This window comes from Nannobrachium achirus (assembly GCF_963921795.1).
Source record: "Nannobrachium achirus genome assembly, chromosome: 16".
Lineage (NCBI taxonomy): Eukaryota > Metazoa > Chordata > Actinopteri > Myctophiformes > Myctophidae > Nannobrachium > Nannobrachium achirus.
In genome coordinates, this window is record NC_137823.1 from 29527477 (window position 1) to 29543633 (window position 16157).

The window sequence follows — 16157 nt, forward strand, 5'->3', positions numbered from 1 at the left end:
CATATTTAAGTTTGGGTTCATTATTGAAATTCATATCACAACAAAGATAAAGATATGAAGCATTGTGCAGCACTAGTTTATATTATATGTTCAGGAAATAAAATTACATTGTAGAAGAATAAAAACAATCACACACGCTTACAACTTGTCTTCTCTTGCCGGAATATTCATTCAATCGTTCGTTCGTTCATTCATTCATTCATTCATTCATTCATTCATTCATTCATTCATTCATTCATTCATTCATTCGTTTGTTCGTTCATCTCAGCCATCATTTGGATCCATTCTTGACACTTAGATATTCTAGAAGAGAGCATGCTTAGACTCAAAAGGCCAAAAACAGCATTACAGAGTCTTTGATTTTGGTGTGTCTACAAAATGATGTTCTCCATGTATTACCTGAGCTGAATGTCAGGGTCTCACTCGGGGGACTGGAACAGTTTCCATTAATAGCCTTCACCGCCACAGTGTAGTTGGAGCCACAGGTGATGTTAAGAGTACAGTTGAGATCATAGGACCGGCAGGTGGCATTAACTTGACTACTCCAGGCAGAAACAGAGTACTGTACTGCCCCCTGGCTGGCAAACCAGGACACAACAGCAGTGTTGCTGATACAGTCAGGAGATACCAAGATGTTGGTAGGAACACATGGCACTACAAAGAGAGGATGGATACAGAGTTGAATATTACAATTCAACTGGGGTCCAAGATATTATGTTGTAAAATGTAAATTCAATTAATTAGAATCTCCTAGTAAACTAGTAAAAGGGACACAGGGCAAGGTGTCATGAAAGATATACGTTCAGTTGAACCATGACATGTTGTTTAAGAAGACGTTCTCAAATAATTTTACATTGTGGGCGGCAAACATAATCTTCCCTTCATTAATTTACACATTTCATACATATTACACTGTCTTTGATTAACGTCTTCTCACCTGTTTTAAGTTCCACAGGTGAACTTGGTTCACTGTGACAACCTCTTTCAAAAGCTACAACACTGACAGTGTAGTTTTCACCACAGTGTAGATCAGTGAAAGAGCAGGAGTGTGCAGAGCTTGAAATACAGGTGTGGTTGTGTCCATCATGCACTGTTGCTGTTGCTATGTATGTTTCTGCTCCTGAAACAGGGGACCAGTACACTGTGCTAGCCCCACATTCTGTAGAAAAGTGAACATTACTGGGGGAGCAGGGACCTGGAGAGATGGAGGGAACAAGTGGAGAGAAAGAACTGATCAATTATAATGTTCAAAAGGTCTGTTGAAGACTGTTCAGATATACTGTATATCTTTTAGATTTGAAATCTTGTTCTCTCTGTGTACCTCCAATGAAGTGATGAGGAATGCTGGGATTCCCAGCACAGGAGTCAGCATATGGTGTCACTGTGATGGTATAGTTCTGGCCACAGGGCATGTTGGGTATCTGACAGCTGGTACTGTTGGTGTAGCAGTCATGTATTTGTCCATCCTGACCCACTGCTGTCACATTGTAAGCTGTGGCACTGGAGCTTCCTACCCAGGACACATCGGCTGAGTTGGGACACGCCAGACTGGCACTAACATTCTCTGGGGCACATGGAGCTGGAAAGAGACAACAGTAAAACACAAAACTGACATGTTATATTAGCCTAAGTTCAGGGAATTAAATGAAACACGAACGGATGAATCACACACTTTTAGAGACTTCATTTGCCTTTTAGCTGAACGTTCTAACATAACAATTATGTATTTATTTATTTAGCAATCAAGTCACTTATGCCAACCTAGATTTAAAATTCTTCATTCTGAATAAATCTTCCTGAAGAATTCATGATTAAACATAACAGGTTAAAAGCAGCATTACAGAGTCTTTGGTAACATTTTCTTACCTGTTTTCAGTTCCACAGGTGAACTTGGTTCACTGTGACAACCTCTTTCGAGAGCTACAACACTGACAGAGTAGTTTTCACCACAGTGTAGATCAGTGAAAGAGCAGGAGTGTGCAGAGCTTGAGTTACAGGTGTGGTTGTGGCCATCATGTGCTGTTGCTGTTGCTATGTATGTTTCTGCTCCTGAAACAGGGGACCAGGACACTGTGCTAGCCCCACATTCTGTAGAAACAGAAACATTACTGGGGGAGCAGGGACCTGGAGAGATAGAGGGAATACGTGGAGAGAAAGAACGGATCAATTACAACGTTCAAAAAGTCTTTTTAAGACTGTTAAAAATGAAAACTTGTTCTCTCTGTGTACCTCCAATGAAGTGATGAGGAATGCTGGGATTCCCAGCACAGGAGTCAGCATATGGTGTCACTGTGATGGTATAGTTCTGGCCACAGTGAATGTTGGGTATCTGACAGCTGGTATTGTTGGTGTAGCAGTCATGTATGTCTCCATCCTGACCCACTGCTGTCACATTGTAAGCTGTGGCACTGGAGCTTCCTACCCAGGACACATGGGCTGAGTTGGGACACGCCAGACTGGCAACAACATTCTCTGGGGCACATGGAGCTGGGAAGAGAAAAGGGTATATATATATATATATATATATATATATATATATATATATATATATATATATATAAAAGTGTGTTGATATTGAATATGTAATGTTTACAGTATGGCTCCATGATATGAAGAAATCATGTAATGTGTGATAAGCTTGTTGGATATATGGAGATAAAATGAAACAAAAAAAACACTTATTTTAATTATACAATTTCAATGCGCCTTATAGTACATGGTGCTCTGTAACGGGTTAACATATTTAAGTTTGGGTTCATTATTGAAATTCATATCACAACAAAGATAAAGATATGAAGCATTTTGCAGCACTAGTTTATATTATATGTTCAGGAAATAAAATTACATTGTAGAAGAATAAAAACAATCACACACTCTTACAACTTGTCTTCTCTTGCCGGAATATTCATTCAATCGTTCGTTCGTTCATTCATTCATTCATTCATTCATTCATTCATTCATTCATTCATTCGTTTGTTCGTTCATCTCAGCCATCATTTGGATCCATTCTTGACACTTAGATATTCTAGAAGAGAGCATGCTTAGACTCAAAAGGCCAAAAACAGCATTACAGAGTCTTTGATTTTGGTGTGTCTACAAAATGATGTTCTCCATGTATTATATGGGGTTATCTCTGTGCCATAATTAATTCGTATTCGTACTTTTCCTTTTTTTAACTCGTAAACATTTTTACCCAAAAAATTACACGTAAACAAATTAATTCGAAAAAACTATACATAAAAAAAAAAAGTACGAATGTTTTTTTGGAAGCTGCAGTGATTATTATGCCAAAACTAAAAAGGAAAGCCAAAATACGAATATTTTCTTACTGTTTTACGAGTTGTTTTTTTTGGTTACTTAATCACAAATGCTTTCATCAGATGCACGACTGCAAATCTCAGTCAGCAGTTAGGAAACTGCCAAAAATCACATGATCAGCAGAGAGCCAATGATGTGAGGCCTGTCCCACTAGCCAATCCAAAGGCTCCGGAGTTGGCATGGCAACCAGCTGTTGCCATGTCTTGTAAAAGTGAGTACTCTGGGCTTTCTTATACATCATTTTAGCTAATTCCATCACCAGTCCCTATGGAAGTCTAAATGCTCAAAAAATAATACATAAATACTACAATGAAATGAAATAAAAGAAATAACAAAATGATATAAATAAAAAATAAATAGTTCTATAGATCTAATCATTTCTATAATTGTATTAAATAAGAGAAGTACTCTTTGTATTGTACTTCTTTTAAATAAAGGGTCCTCGGCATCGGCCAAGGGACCAAAAATAGGAGCGGCACTTTCATGGGAAATTTGGGACTTTGACCGTGCGGGACCCCTCCATGGGTGACGGGACCGGGGCAAACGTGACAGCGCGGCCTGGTGGCTGCTCCCCGGTACTGCAGCGCACATAAAAACTCATAACTCTGGCTAGGAGCGGCCGTTCGAGACGGGACTGGTACCCACATGTCCGGCTCGGGGCCCCGGAGCCGGCCGTGGAGGAGCGCCACCTGGCGGCCGAACGCCGGTACTGCAGGCGGGTAAAAAAGGCCGTAACTCTGCCCCCGAGCCACCGGGAGAGACGGGGGGGTCCTTGACCTTAATTGGTGCGACAGGAAGTGCCCTTCGCCAAACAGGAAGTGCCTCTATATCTCATGAACTGTTTGTCGTACAGACGTGTGGGTGGCGTCATATCACATGATTAAGAGTCCTTGTTGACCTTAATTGGTGCAACAGGAAGTGCCCTTCGCCAAACAGGAAGTGCCTCTATATCACATGCACCTTTTGTCGTACAGATGCGTGAGTGGCGTCATATCACATGATTAAGAGTCCTTAACCTTAATTGGTGCTTCCTTCGCCAAACAGGAAGTGCCCTTCGCCAAACAGGAAGTGCCTCTATATCTCAAGAACCGTTTGTCGTACAGACGCGTGGGTGGCCTCATATTACTTGATTAGGAGTCCTTGACCTTAATTGGTGCAACAGGAAGTGCCCTTCGCCAAACAGGAAGTGCCTCTATATCTCATGAACCGTTTGTCGTACAGACGTGTGGGTTGCGTCATGTGACTTGATTGGGAGTCCTTGACCTTAATTGGTGCAACAGGAAGTGCCCTTCGCCAAACAGGAAGTGCCTCTATATCTCATGAACCGTTTGTCGTACAGACGCGTGGGTGGCCTCATATTACTTGATTAGGAGTCCTTGACCTTAATTGGTGCAACAGGAAGTGCCCTTCGCCAAACAGGAAGTGCCTCTATATCTCATGAACCGTGAAGACGCGTGAGTGGCGTCATATCACATGATTAAGAGTCCTTAACCTTAATTGGTGCTTCCTTCGCCAACAGGAAGTGCCCTTCACCAAACAGGAAGTGCCTCTATATCTCAAGAACTGTTTGTCGTACAGACACGTGGGTGGCCTCATATTACTTGATTAGGAGTCCTTGACATTAATTGGTGCAACAGGAAGTGCCCTTTGCCTAACAGGAAGTGCCTCTATATCTCATGCACCTTTTGTCGTACAGATGCGTGGGTGGCGTCATATCACATGATTAAGAGTCCTTAACCTTAATTGGTGCGTCCTTCGCCAAACAGGAAGTACCCTTGCCAAACAGGAAGTGCCTCTATATCTCTTAAACATGTGATATGGTGCCACCCACGCGTCTGTACGACAAACGGTTCATGAGATATAGAGGCACTTCCTGTTTGGCGAAGGGCACTTCCTGTTGCACCAATTAAGGTCAAGGACTCCTAATCAAGTAATATGAGGCCACCCACGCATCTGTACAACAAACGGTTCATGAGATATAGAGGCACTTCCTGTTTGGCAGGGGCACTTCCTGTTGCACCAATTAACTCATTGAGTGCCTATCCCGAATTAGTTCGGGATATATTATCGTATCACAGAGTGCCTATCCCGAACTAGTTCGGGATATAAAAAAAAAAAAAAAAAAATTGAAAGAAATTTTTTTGAATTTTTTTTTTTTTTTTTTTGGACCCCATCAAATCTGGTGAACATGATTTCAATCGCGATTTTGCATGTTCCACCCCCATACAACCCCATCTAACATACAGGGCAGCCATTTTTGGTTACATTACATGTAAAACATAAGGGCGATTATCTCAAGAATGCCTGAACGGATTTCCAATCGGATTTTTTTGTTTGAAAGCTGTGAACAAACTGCACAAATCCACTCCAATGCAATCCAGGATTGCATTGGATTTTTCAGAGCTCATTCTTCTCTGTTTTTTTCCCATGCATGAGGTGTGCAAGGTTTAATCATGGCTAAGTTGACGAAAATAAGGCTTCTAAAATGCTTGGTAGCCAATAGCTAACTTCAAGCTAACTTCATCCTCTTCCTGTACATGCAGTCATGCACAAAGGAAAGTGTTCAGGCAAGTCATGGCTGCAGGGCTTCTGCATATACCAGCATATCTCTATGGGATTTTCTCTGGCCACTGGGCGCCCTCTAGTGGTGAAAGGGGTGGCACTAAATGAGTTAAGGTCAAGGACTCCCAATCAAGTCACATGACGCAACCCACGCGTCTGTTCGACAAACGGTTCATGAGATATAGAGGCACTTCCTGTTTGGCGAAAGGCACTTCCTGTTGCACCAATTAAGGTCACAAGGACTCCTAATCAAGTAATATGAGGCCACCCACGCGTCTGTACGACAAACGGTTCATGAGATATAGAGGCACTTCCTGTTTGGCAGGGGCACTTCCTGTTGCACCTATTAAGTTCAAGGACTCCCAATGAAGTCACGTGACGCAACCCACGCGTCTGTACGACAAACGGTTCATGAGATATAGAGGCACTTCCTGTTTGGCGAAGGGCACTTCCTGTTGCACCAATTAAGGTCAAGGACTCCTAATCAAGTAATATGAGGCCACCCACGCGTCTGTACGACAAACGGTTCATGAGATATAGAGGCACTTCCTGTTTGGCAGGGGCACTTCCTGTTGCACCAATTAAGGTCAAGGGCCCCCCGCAGCCGGCCCCGTCTCTCCCGGTGGCTCGGGGGCAGAGTTACGGCCTTTTTACCCACCTGCAGTACCGGCGTTCGTCCGCCAGGTGGCGCTCCTCCACGGCCGGCTCCGGGGCCCCGAGCCGGACATGTGGGTACCAGTCCCGTCTCGAACGGTCGCTCCTAGCCCGAGTTATGAGTTTTTATGTGCGCGGCACTACCGGGGGGCCGCCACCAGGCCGCGCTGTCACGTTTGCCCCGGTCCCGTCACCCATGGAGGGGGTCCGCACGGTCAAAGTCCCAAATTTCCCATGAAAGTGCCGCTCCTATTTTTGGGCCCCTTCGGAGCCCCTTTGCGGCAGCGCCAGGGGTCCGCGGGGGTCCCCGGAGCTCCCCAGAGCTCCAGGGGGTCCCCGGGTGGTCCCTTGGCCGATGCCGAGGCCCCTTTATTTAAAAGAAGTACAATACAAAGAGTACTTCTCTTATTTAATACAATTATAGAAATGATTAGATCTATAGAACTATTTATTTTTTATTTATATCATTTTGTTATTTCTTTTATTTCATTTCATTGTAGTATTTATGTATTATTTTTTGAGCATTTAGACTTCCATAGGGACTGGTGATGGAATTAGCTAAAATTATGTATAAGAAAGCCCAGAGTACTCACTTTTACAAGACATGGCAACAGCTGGTTGCCATGCCAACTCCGGAGCCTTTGGATTGGCTAGTGGGACAGGCCTCACATCATTGGCTCTCTGCTGATCATGTGATTTTTGGCAGTTTCCTAACTGCTGACTGAGATTTGCAGTCGTGCATCTGATGAAAGCATTCGTGATGAAGTAACCAAAAAAACAACTCGTAAAACAGTAAGAAAATATTCGTATTTTGGCTTTCCTTTTTAGTTTTGGCATAATAATCACTGCAGCTTCCAAAAAAACATTCGTACTTTTTTTTTTTTACGTATAGTTTTTTCGAATTAATTTGTTTACGTGTAATTTTTTTGGTAAAAATGTTTACGAGTAAAAAAAAAGGAAAAGTACGAATACGAATTAATTATGGCACAAAGATAACCCCATAGTATTACCTGAGCTGAATGTCAGGCTCTCACTCGGGGGACTGGAACAGTTTCCATTAATAGCCTTCACCGCCACAGTGTAGTTGGAGCCACAGGTGATGTTAAGAGTACAGTTGAGATCATAGGACCGGCAGGTGGCATTAACTTGACTACTCCAGGCAGAAACAGAGTACTGTACTGCCCCCTGGCTGGCAAACCAGGACACAACAGCAGTGTTGCTGATACAGTCAGGAGATACCAAGATGTTGGTAGGAACACATGGCACTACAAAGAGAGGATCGATACAGAGTTGAACATTACAATTCAACTGGGGTCCAAGATATTATGTTGTAAAATGTAAATTCAATTAATTAGAATCTCCTATAAACTAGTAAAAGGGACACAGGGCAAGGTGTCATGAAAGATATACGTTCAGTTGAACCATGACATGTTGTTTAAGAAGACGTTCTCAAATAATTTTACATTGTGGGCGGCAAACGTAATCTTCCCTTCATTAATTTACACATTTCATACATATTACACTGTCTTTGATTAACGTCTTCTCACCTGTTTTAAGTTCCACAGGTGAACTTGGTTCACTGTGACAACCTCTTTCAAAAGCTACAACACTGACAGTGTAGTTTTCACCACAGTGTAGATCAGTGAAAGAGCAGGAGTGTGCAGAGCTTGAAATACAGGTGTGGTTGTGTCCATCACGCACTGTTGCTGTTGCTATGTATGTTTCTGCTCCTGAAACAGGGGACCAGTACACTGTGCTAGCCCCACATTCTGTAGAAAAGTGAACATTACTGGGGGAGCAGGGACCTGGAGAGATGGAGGGAACAAGTGAAGAGAAAGAACTGATCAATTATAATGTTCAAAAGGTCTGTTGAAGACTGTTCAGATATACTGTATATCTTTTAGATTTGAAATCTTGTTCTCTCTGTGTACCTCCAATGAAGTGATGAGGAATGCTGGGATTCCCAGCACAGGAGTCAGCATATGGTGTCACTGTGATGGTATAGTTCTGGCCACAGTGAATGTTGGGTATCTGACAGCTGGTATTGTTGGTGTAGCAGTCATGTATTTGTCCATCCTGACCCACTGCTGTCACATTGTAAGCTGTGGCACTGGAGCTTCCTACCCAGGACACATGGGCTGAGTTGGGACACGCCAGACTGGCACTAACATTCTCAGGGGCACATGGAGCTGGAAAGAGACAACAGTAAAACACAAAACGGACATGTTATATTAGCCTAAGTTCAGGGAATTAAATGAAACACGAACGGATGAATCACACACTTTTAGAGACTTCATTTGCCTTTTAGCTGAACGTTCTAACATAACAATTATGTATTTATTTATTTAGCAATCAAGTCACTTATGCCAACCTAGATTTAAAATTCTTCATTCTGAATAAATCTTCCTGAAGAATTCATGATTAAACATAACAGGTTAAAGCAGCATTACAGAGTCTTTGGTAACATTTTCTTACCTGTTTTCAGTTCCACAGGTGAACTTGGTTCACTGTGACAACCTCTTTCAAAAGCTACAACACTGACAGAGTAGTTGTCATCACAGTGTAGATCAGTGAAAGAGCAGGAGTGTGCAGAGCTTGAGTTACAAGTGTGGTTGTGTCCATCATGTGCTGTTGCTGTTGCTATGTATGTTTCTGCTCCTGAAACAGGGGACCATGACACTGTGCTAGCCCCACATTCTCTAGAAACGGAAACATTACTGGGGGAGCAGGGACCTGGAGAGATGGAGGGAACACATGGAGAGAAACAAAAGTTATTCTTTTCCATTTTATCAAGTGATTAAATGAAACTACAATGTGCAAATCTTTGTCTGATCAAAGTATAGCTTTTATATTTTAAGTATTGTTCTCTCTGTGTACCTCCAATGAAATGATGAGGAATGCTGGCATTCCCCGCATTGGAGTCAGCATATGGTGTCACTGTTATAGTATAGTTCTGGCCACAGGCCATGTTGGGTATCTGACAGCTCGTACTGTTGGTGTAGCAGTCATGTATGTGTCCAGCCTGACCCACTGCTGTCACATTGTAAGCTGTGGCACCGAGGCTTCCTACCCAGGTCACATCGGCTGAGTGGGGACACGCCAGACTGGCACTAACATTCACTGGGGCACATGGAGCTGGGAAGAGACAAAGGTATATATTAAAAGGTGTGTTGAAATTGAATAGGAAATGTTCACAGTATGTTTGCATGATAAGAAGAAGCCATAAGCTTGTTGGATAGTGCTATATCTAGAAAACTGCCCTGTCTGGCTATTCGAGACTACAAAACATTATTCTGTTTCCTGAGCTGGACTGGATAGGTATACTAACCTGTGATTGGCTGACAGAACTGTAGTTCAGAAGGGAGGACATTGATGCATCCACAGGTTTCTGTTGTAGTGTTAGAGCATGCATCGTATGTTTCACACATGTCACAGGGCCAGCCATAGTGGTCTTCACAACTGCACTGTAGTGATCCATTGGTGTTGGGAGAACACACTGAGATGGAAATGAGAGAAAAGTACACAGACACACAATTCATGCCCAACTCTGTAAAGAATAAACACTGAAACTGGCTACTCATCTAGCACATTAATTCAATCAACAGACAAGGAAAATGGTTAGTAATCCATTACAAATTCTTACCTGTGGTTAGATCTACATCTGTTATGTTTAAACTCCCAGTGATCAAGACAGGCAAGGACAAATTCAACAGCATGACTCTGATAGCATCTATCAAACCCACTGATGCAGTGGCAACAGGAATGCCCACTTCAAGCTCAATAGCTGTTGCTGTCAGGTTTCCTCCTAAAGAGAAAAAGAACAGATGCGCTGTATATTTGAACATTTGTGGATATTCCTCCATGAGAAAATCAGACAGAGGTTGTATGCATAACATTGATCCACTTGACAATTCGGTATGTTCTCTATTATATGTACTGTAGTAGACTGCTTAAAAAATAGATGTTCTATAATATAGAAAGAAAAGAAAAAAATCTGGCAGAATATTGCCTGGTTAATAAACCAGACCGAACACAACAACACCAATACAGTAGACTGAAATATGGTGCAGGACTAATCATTATATGTTAAGTTAATAAAATGACATTGTATTGTAGGAAAAGAAAAACAATCACACACTTACAACTTATCTTCCATTCCCTGAATTTTCATTCATTCATTCATTCATTCATTCATTCATTCATCCCAGCCATCATTTGAATCCATTCTTGACACTTACATCTTCTAGGAGAGAACATGCTTAGACTCAAAAGGCCAAAAGAATCATTACAGAGTCTTTGATTTTGGTGTGTATATAAAATGATGTTCTCAATGTATTACCTGAGCTGAATGTCAGGGTCTCACTCGGGGGACTGGAACAGTTTCCATTAATAGCCTTCACCGCTACATTGTAGTTAGAGCCACAGATGATGTTAAGAGTACACTTGAGATCAGAGGAGCTGCAGGTGGCATTGCCTTGACTACTCCAGGCAGAAACAGAGTACTGTACTGCCCCCTTGCTGGCAGACCAGGACACAACAGCAGTGTTGCTGATACAGTCAGGAGATACAGAGAAGTTGGTACTAGGAACACATGGCACTACAAAGACAGGATGGATACAGAGTTAAACAGTACACATCAACAATATAACTGGGCTCCAAGATATTACCGGTACGTAGTAATATTTAAATTCAAATAATTAGAATCTCCGAACTAGTAAAAGGGACACAGGGCAAAGAAATACATTCAGTTGAACCTTGACATGTTGTTTAAGAAGATATTTTAAAATAAGTATACATTGTGGGGAAGCAAGTTTAATCTTAAAAAAAAAAAGTTTAATCTTTCCTTCATTCATTTACACATTTCCTACATATTATACTGTCTTTGATTAACGTTTTCCCACCTGTTTTCAGTTCCACAGGTGAACTTGGTGCACTTTGACAACCTCTATCAAAAGCTACAACACTGACAGAGTAGCTTTCACCACAGTGTAGACCAGTGAAAGAGCAGGAATGTGCAGAGCTTGAGTTACAGGTGTGGTTGTGTCCATCATGTGTTGTTGCTGTTGCTATGTATGTTTCTGCTCCTGAAACAGGGGACCAGGACACTGTGCTAGCCCCACATTCTGTAGAAACAGAAACAATACTGGGGGAGCAGGGACCTGGAGAGATGGAGGAAACAAGTGGAGAGAAATAACTGATCAAATACAATGTTCAAAAAGTATGTTGAAGACTGTTCAGATTGAAATCTTGTTCTCTCTGTGTACCTCCAATGAAGTGATGAGGAATGCTGGGATTCCCAGCACAGGAGTCAGCATATGGTGTCACTGTGATGGTATAGTTCTGGCCACAGTGAATGTTGGGTATCTGACAACTGGTATTGTTGGTGTAGCAGTCATGTATGTGTCCATCCTGACCCACTGCTGTCACATTGTGAGCTGTGGCACTGGAGCGTCCTACCCAGGACACATGGGCTGAGTTGGGACACGCCAGACTGGCACTAACATTCTCTGGGGCACATGGAGCTGGGAAGGGACAACAGTAAAACACAAAATGTTATATTAGCCTATGTTCAGGGAATTAAATGAAATAGGAACGGATGAATCACACACTTTTAGAGATTTCATTTGTCTTTTAGCTGAATGTTCTAACATAACAATTATGTATTTATTTATTTAGCAATCAGGTCACTTATGCCAACCTGGATTTGAAATCCTTCATTCTGAATAAATCTTCTTGAAGAATTCATGATTAAACCTAACAGGTTAAAAGCAGCATTACAGAGTCTTTGGTAACATTTTCTCACCTGTTTTCAGTTCCACAGGTGAACTTGGTTCACTGTGACAACCTCTTTCAAAAGCTACAACACTGACAGAGTAGTTGTCATCACAGTGTAGATCAGTGAAAGAGCAGGAGTGTGCAGAGCTTGAGTTACAAGTGTGGTTGTGTCCATCATGTGCTGTTGCTGTTGCTATGTATGTTTCTGCTCCTGAAACAGGGGACCATGACACTGTGCTAGCCCCACATTCTCTAGAAACGGAAACATTACTGGGGGAGCAGGGACCTGGAGAGATGGAGGGAACAAGTGGAGAGAATTAAAGAACTGATCAATTACAATGTTCAAAATCTGTTGAAGACTGTTCAGATTGAAATCTTGTTCTCTCTGTGTACCTCCAATGAAGTAATGAGGAATGCTGGGATTCCCAGCACAGGAGTCAGCATATGGTGTCACTGTGATGGTATAGTTCTGGCCACAGTGAATGTTGGGTATCTGACAACTGGTATTGTTGGTGTAGCAGTCATGTATGTGTCCATCCTGACCCACTGCTGTCACATTGTGAGCTGTGGCACTGGAGCTTCCTACCCAGGACACATGGGCTGAGTTGGGACACGCCAGACTGGCACTAACATTCTCTGGGGCACATGGAGCTGGGAAGGGACAACAGTAAAACACAAAATGTACATGTTATATTAGCCTTTGTTCAGGGATTTAAATGAAATAGGAACGGATGAATCACACACTTTTAGAGACTTCATTTGTCTTTTAGCTGAATGTTCTAACATAACAATTATGTATTTATTTATTTAGCAACCAGGTCACTTATGCCAACCTGGATTTGAAATCCTTCATTCTGAATAAATCTTCTTGAAGAATTCATGATTAAACCTAACAGGTTAAAAGCAGCATTACATAGTCTTTGGTAACATTTTCTCACCTGTTTTCAGTTCCACAGGTGAACTTGGTTCACTGTGACAACCTCTTTCAAAAGCTACAACACTGACAGAGTAGTTGTCATCACAGTGTAGATCAGTGAAAGAGCAGGAGTGTGCAGAGCTTGAGTTACAAGTGTGGTTGTGTCCATCATGTGCTGTTGCTGTTGCTATGTATGTCTCTGCTCCTGAAACAAGGGACCATGACACTGTGCTAGCCCCACATTCTCTAGAAACAGAAACATTACTGGGTGAGCAGGGACCTGGAGAGATGGAGGGAACACATGGAGAGAAACAAAGGTTATTCTTTTCCATTTTATCAAGTGATTAAATGAAACTACAATGTGCAAATCTTTGTCCGATCAAAGTATTCTGTTAGAGACAATTCAGATTAGTACATAGCTTTTATATTTTAAGTATTGTTCTCTCTGTGTACCTCCAATGAAATGATGAGGAATGCTGGCATTCCCCGCATTGGAGTCAGCATATGGTGTCACTGTTATAGTATAGTTCTGGCCACAGGCCATGTTGGGTATCTGACAGCTCGTACTGTTGGTGTAGCAGTCATGTATGTGTCCAGCCTGACCCACTGCTGTCACATTGTAAGCTGTGGCACCGAGGCTTCCTACCCAGGTCACATCGGCTGAGTGGGGACACGCCAGACTGGCACTAACATTCACTGGGGCACATGGAGCTGGGAAGAGACAAAGGTATATATTAAAAGGTGTGTTGAAATTGAATAGGAAATGTTCACAGTATGTTTGCATGATAAGAAGAAGCCATAAGCTTGTTGGATAGTGCTATATCTAGAAAACTGCCCTGTCTGGCTATTCGAGACTACAAAACATTATTCTGTTTCCTGAGCTGGACTGGATAGGTATACTAACCTGTGATTGGCTGACAGAACTGTAGTTCAGAAGGGAGGACATTGATGCATCCACAGGTTTCTGTTGTAGTGTTAGAGCATGCATCGTATGTTTCACACATGTCACAGGGCCAGCCATAGTGGTCTTCACAACTGCACTGTAGTGATCCATTGGTGTTGGGAGAACACACTGAGATGGAAATCAGAGAAAAGTACACAGACACACACATCATGCCCAACTCTGTAAAGAATAAACACTGAAACTGGCTACTCATCTAGCACATTAATTCAATCAACAGACAAGGAAAATGGTTAGTAATCGATTACAAATTCTTACCTGTGGTTAGATCTACATCTGTTATGTTTAAACTCCCAGTGATCAAGACAGGCAAAGACAAATTCAACAGCATGACTCTGATAGCATCTATCAAACCCACTGATGCAGTGGCAACAGGAATGCCCACTTCAAGTTCAATAGCTGTTGCTGTCAGGTTTCCTCCTAAAGAGAAAAATAACAGATGTGCTGTATATTAGAACATTTGTGGATATTCCTCCACGAGAAAATCAGACAGAGGTTTGTATGCATAACATTGATCAACTTGACAATTCGGTATATGTTGTCTATTATATGTACTGTAGTAGACTGCTTAAAAAATAGATGGTCTATATTATAGAAAGAAAAGAAAAAAAGCTGGCAGAATATTGCCTGGTTAATAAATCAGACCGAACACAACAACACCCCGTGGCGGAAACAAAGTGTGTGATAGAGGCTGGCACCGCCAGGCAAGGCAGAATACAGTAAATAGACTGAAATATGGTGCAGCACTAGTCATTATATGTTAAGTTAATAAAATGACATTGTAGAAGAAGAAATACAATCACACACTTACAACTTATCTTCCATTCCCTGAATGTTCATTCATTCATTCATTCATTCATTCATTCATCCATCCCAGCCATCATTTGAATCAATTCTTGACACTTACATCTTCCAGAAGAGAGCATACTTAGACCCAAAAGGCCAAAAGAAGCATTAAAGAGTATTTGATTTTGGTGTGTATATACAAAATGATGTTCTCAATGTATTACCTGAACTGAATGTCAGGGTCTCACTCTGGGGACTGGAACAGTTTCCATTAATAGCCTTCACCGCTACAGTGTAGTTCGAGCCACAGATGATGTTAAGAGTACACTTGAGATCAGAGGAGCTGCAGGTGGCATTGCCTTGACTACTCCAGGCAGAAACAGAGTACTGTACTGCCCCCTTGCTGGCAGACCAGGACACAACAGCAGTGTTGCTGATACAGTCAGGAGATACCGAGATGTTGGTAGGAACACATGGCACTACAAAAAGAAGATGTATACAGAGTTAAACAGTACACATCAACAATATAACTGGGCTCCAAGATATTACCGGTATGTAGTAACATTTAAATTCAAATAATTAGAATCTCCGAACTAGTAAAAGGGACAAATGGCAAAGAAATACATTCAGTTGAACCTTGACATGTTATTTAAGAAGATATTTTAAAATAAGTTTACATTGTGGGGCAGCAAGTTTAATATTAAAAAAGAAAAAAAAAGAAAAAACAGTTTAATCTTTCCTTCCTTCATTTACACATTTCCTACATATTATACTGTCTTTGATTAACGTTTTCCCACCTGTTTTAAGTTCCACAGGTGAACTTGGTTCACTGTGACAACCTCTATCAAAAGCCACAACACTGACAGAGTAGCTTTCACCACAGTGTAGACCAGTGAAGGAGCAGGAGTGTGCAGAGCTTGAGTTACAGGTGTGGTTGTGGCGATCATGTGTTGTTGCTGTTGCTATGTATGTTTCTGCTACTGAAACAGGGGACCAGGACACTGTGCTAGCCCCACATTCTGTAGAAACAGAAAAATTACTGGGGGAGCAGGGACCTGGAGAGATGGAGGGAACAAGTGGAGAGAAAGAACTGATCAATTACAATGTTCAAAAAGTCTGTTGATGACTGTTCAGATATACTGTATATCTTTTAGATTTGAAATCTTGTTATCTCTGTGTACCTCC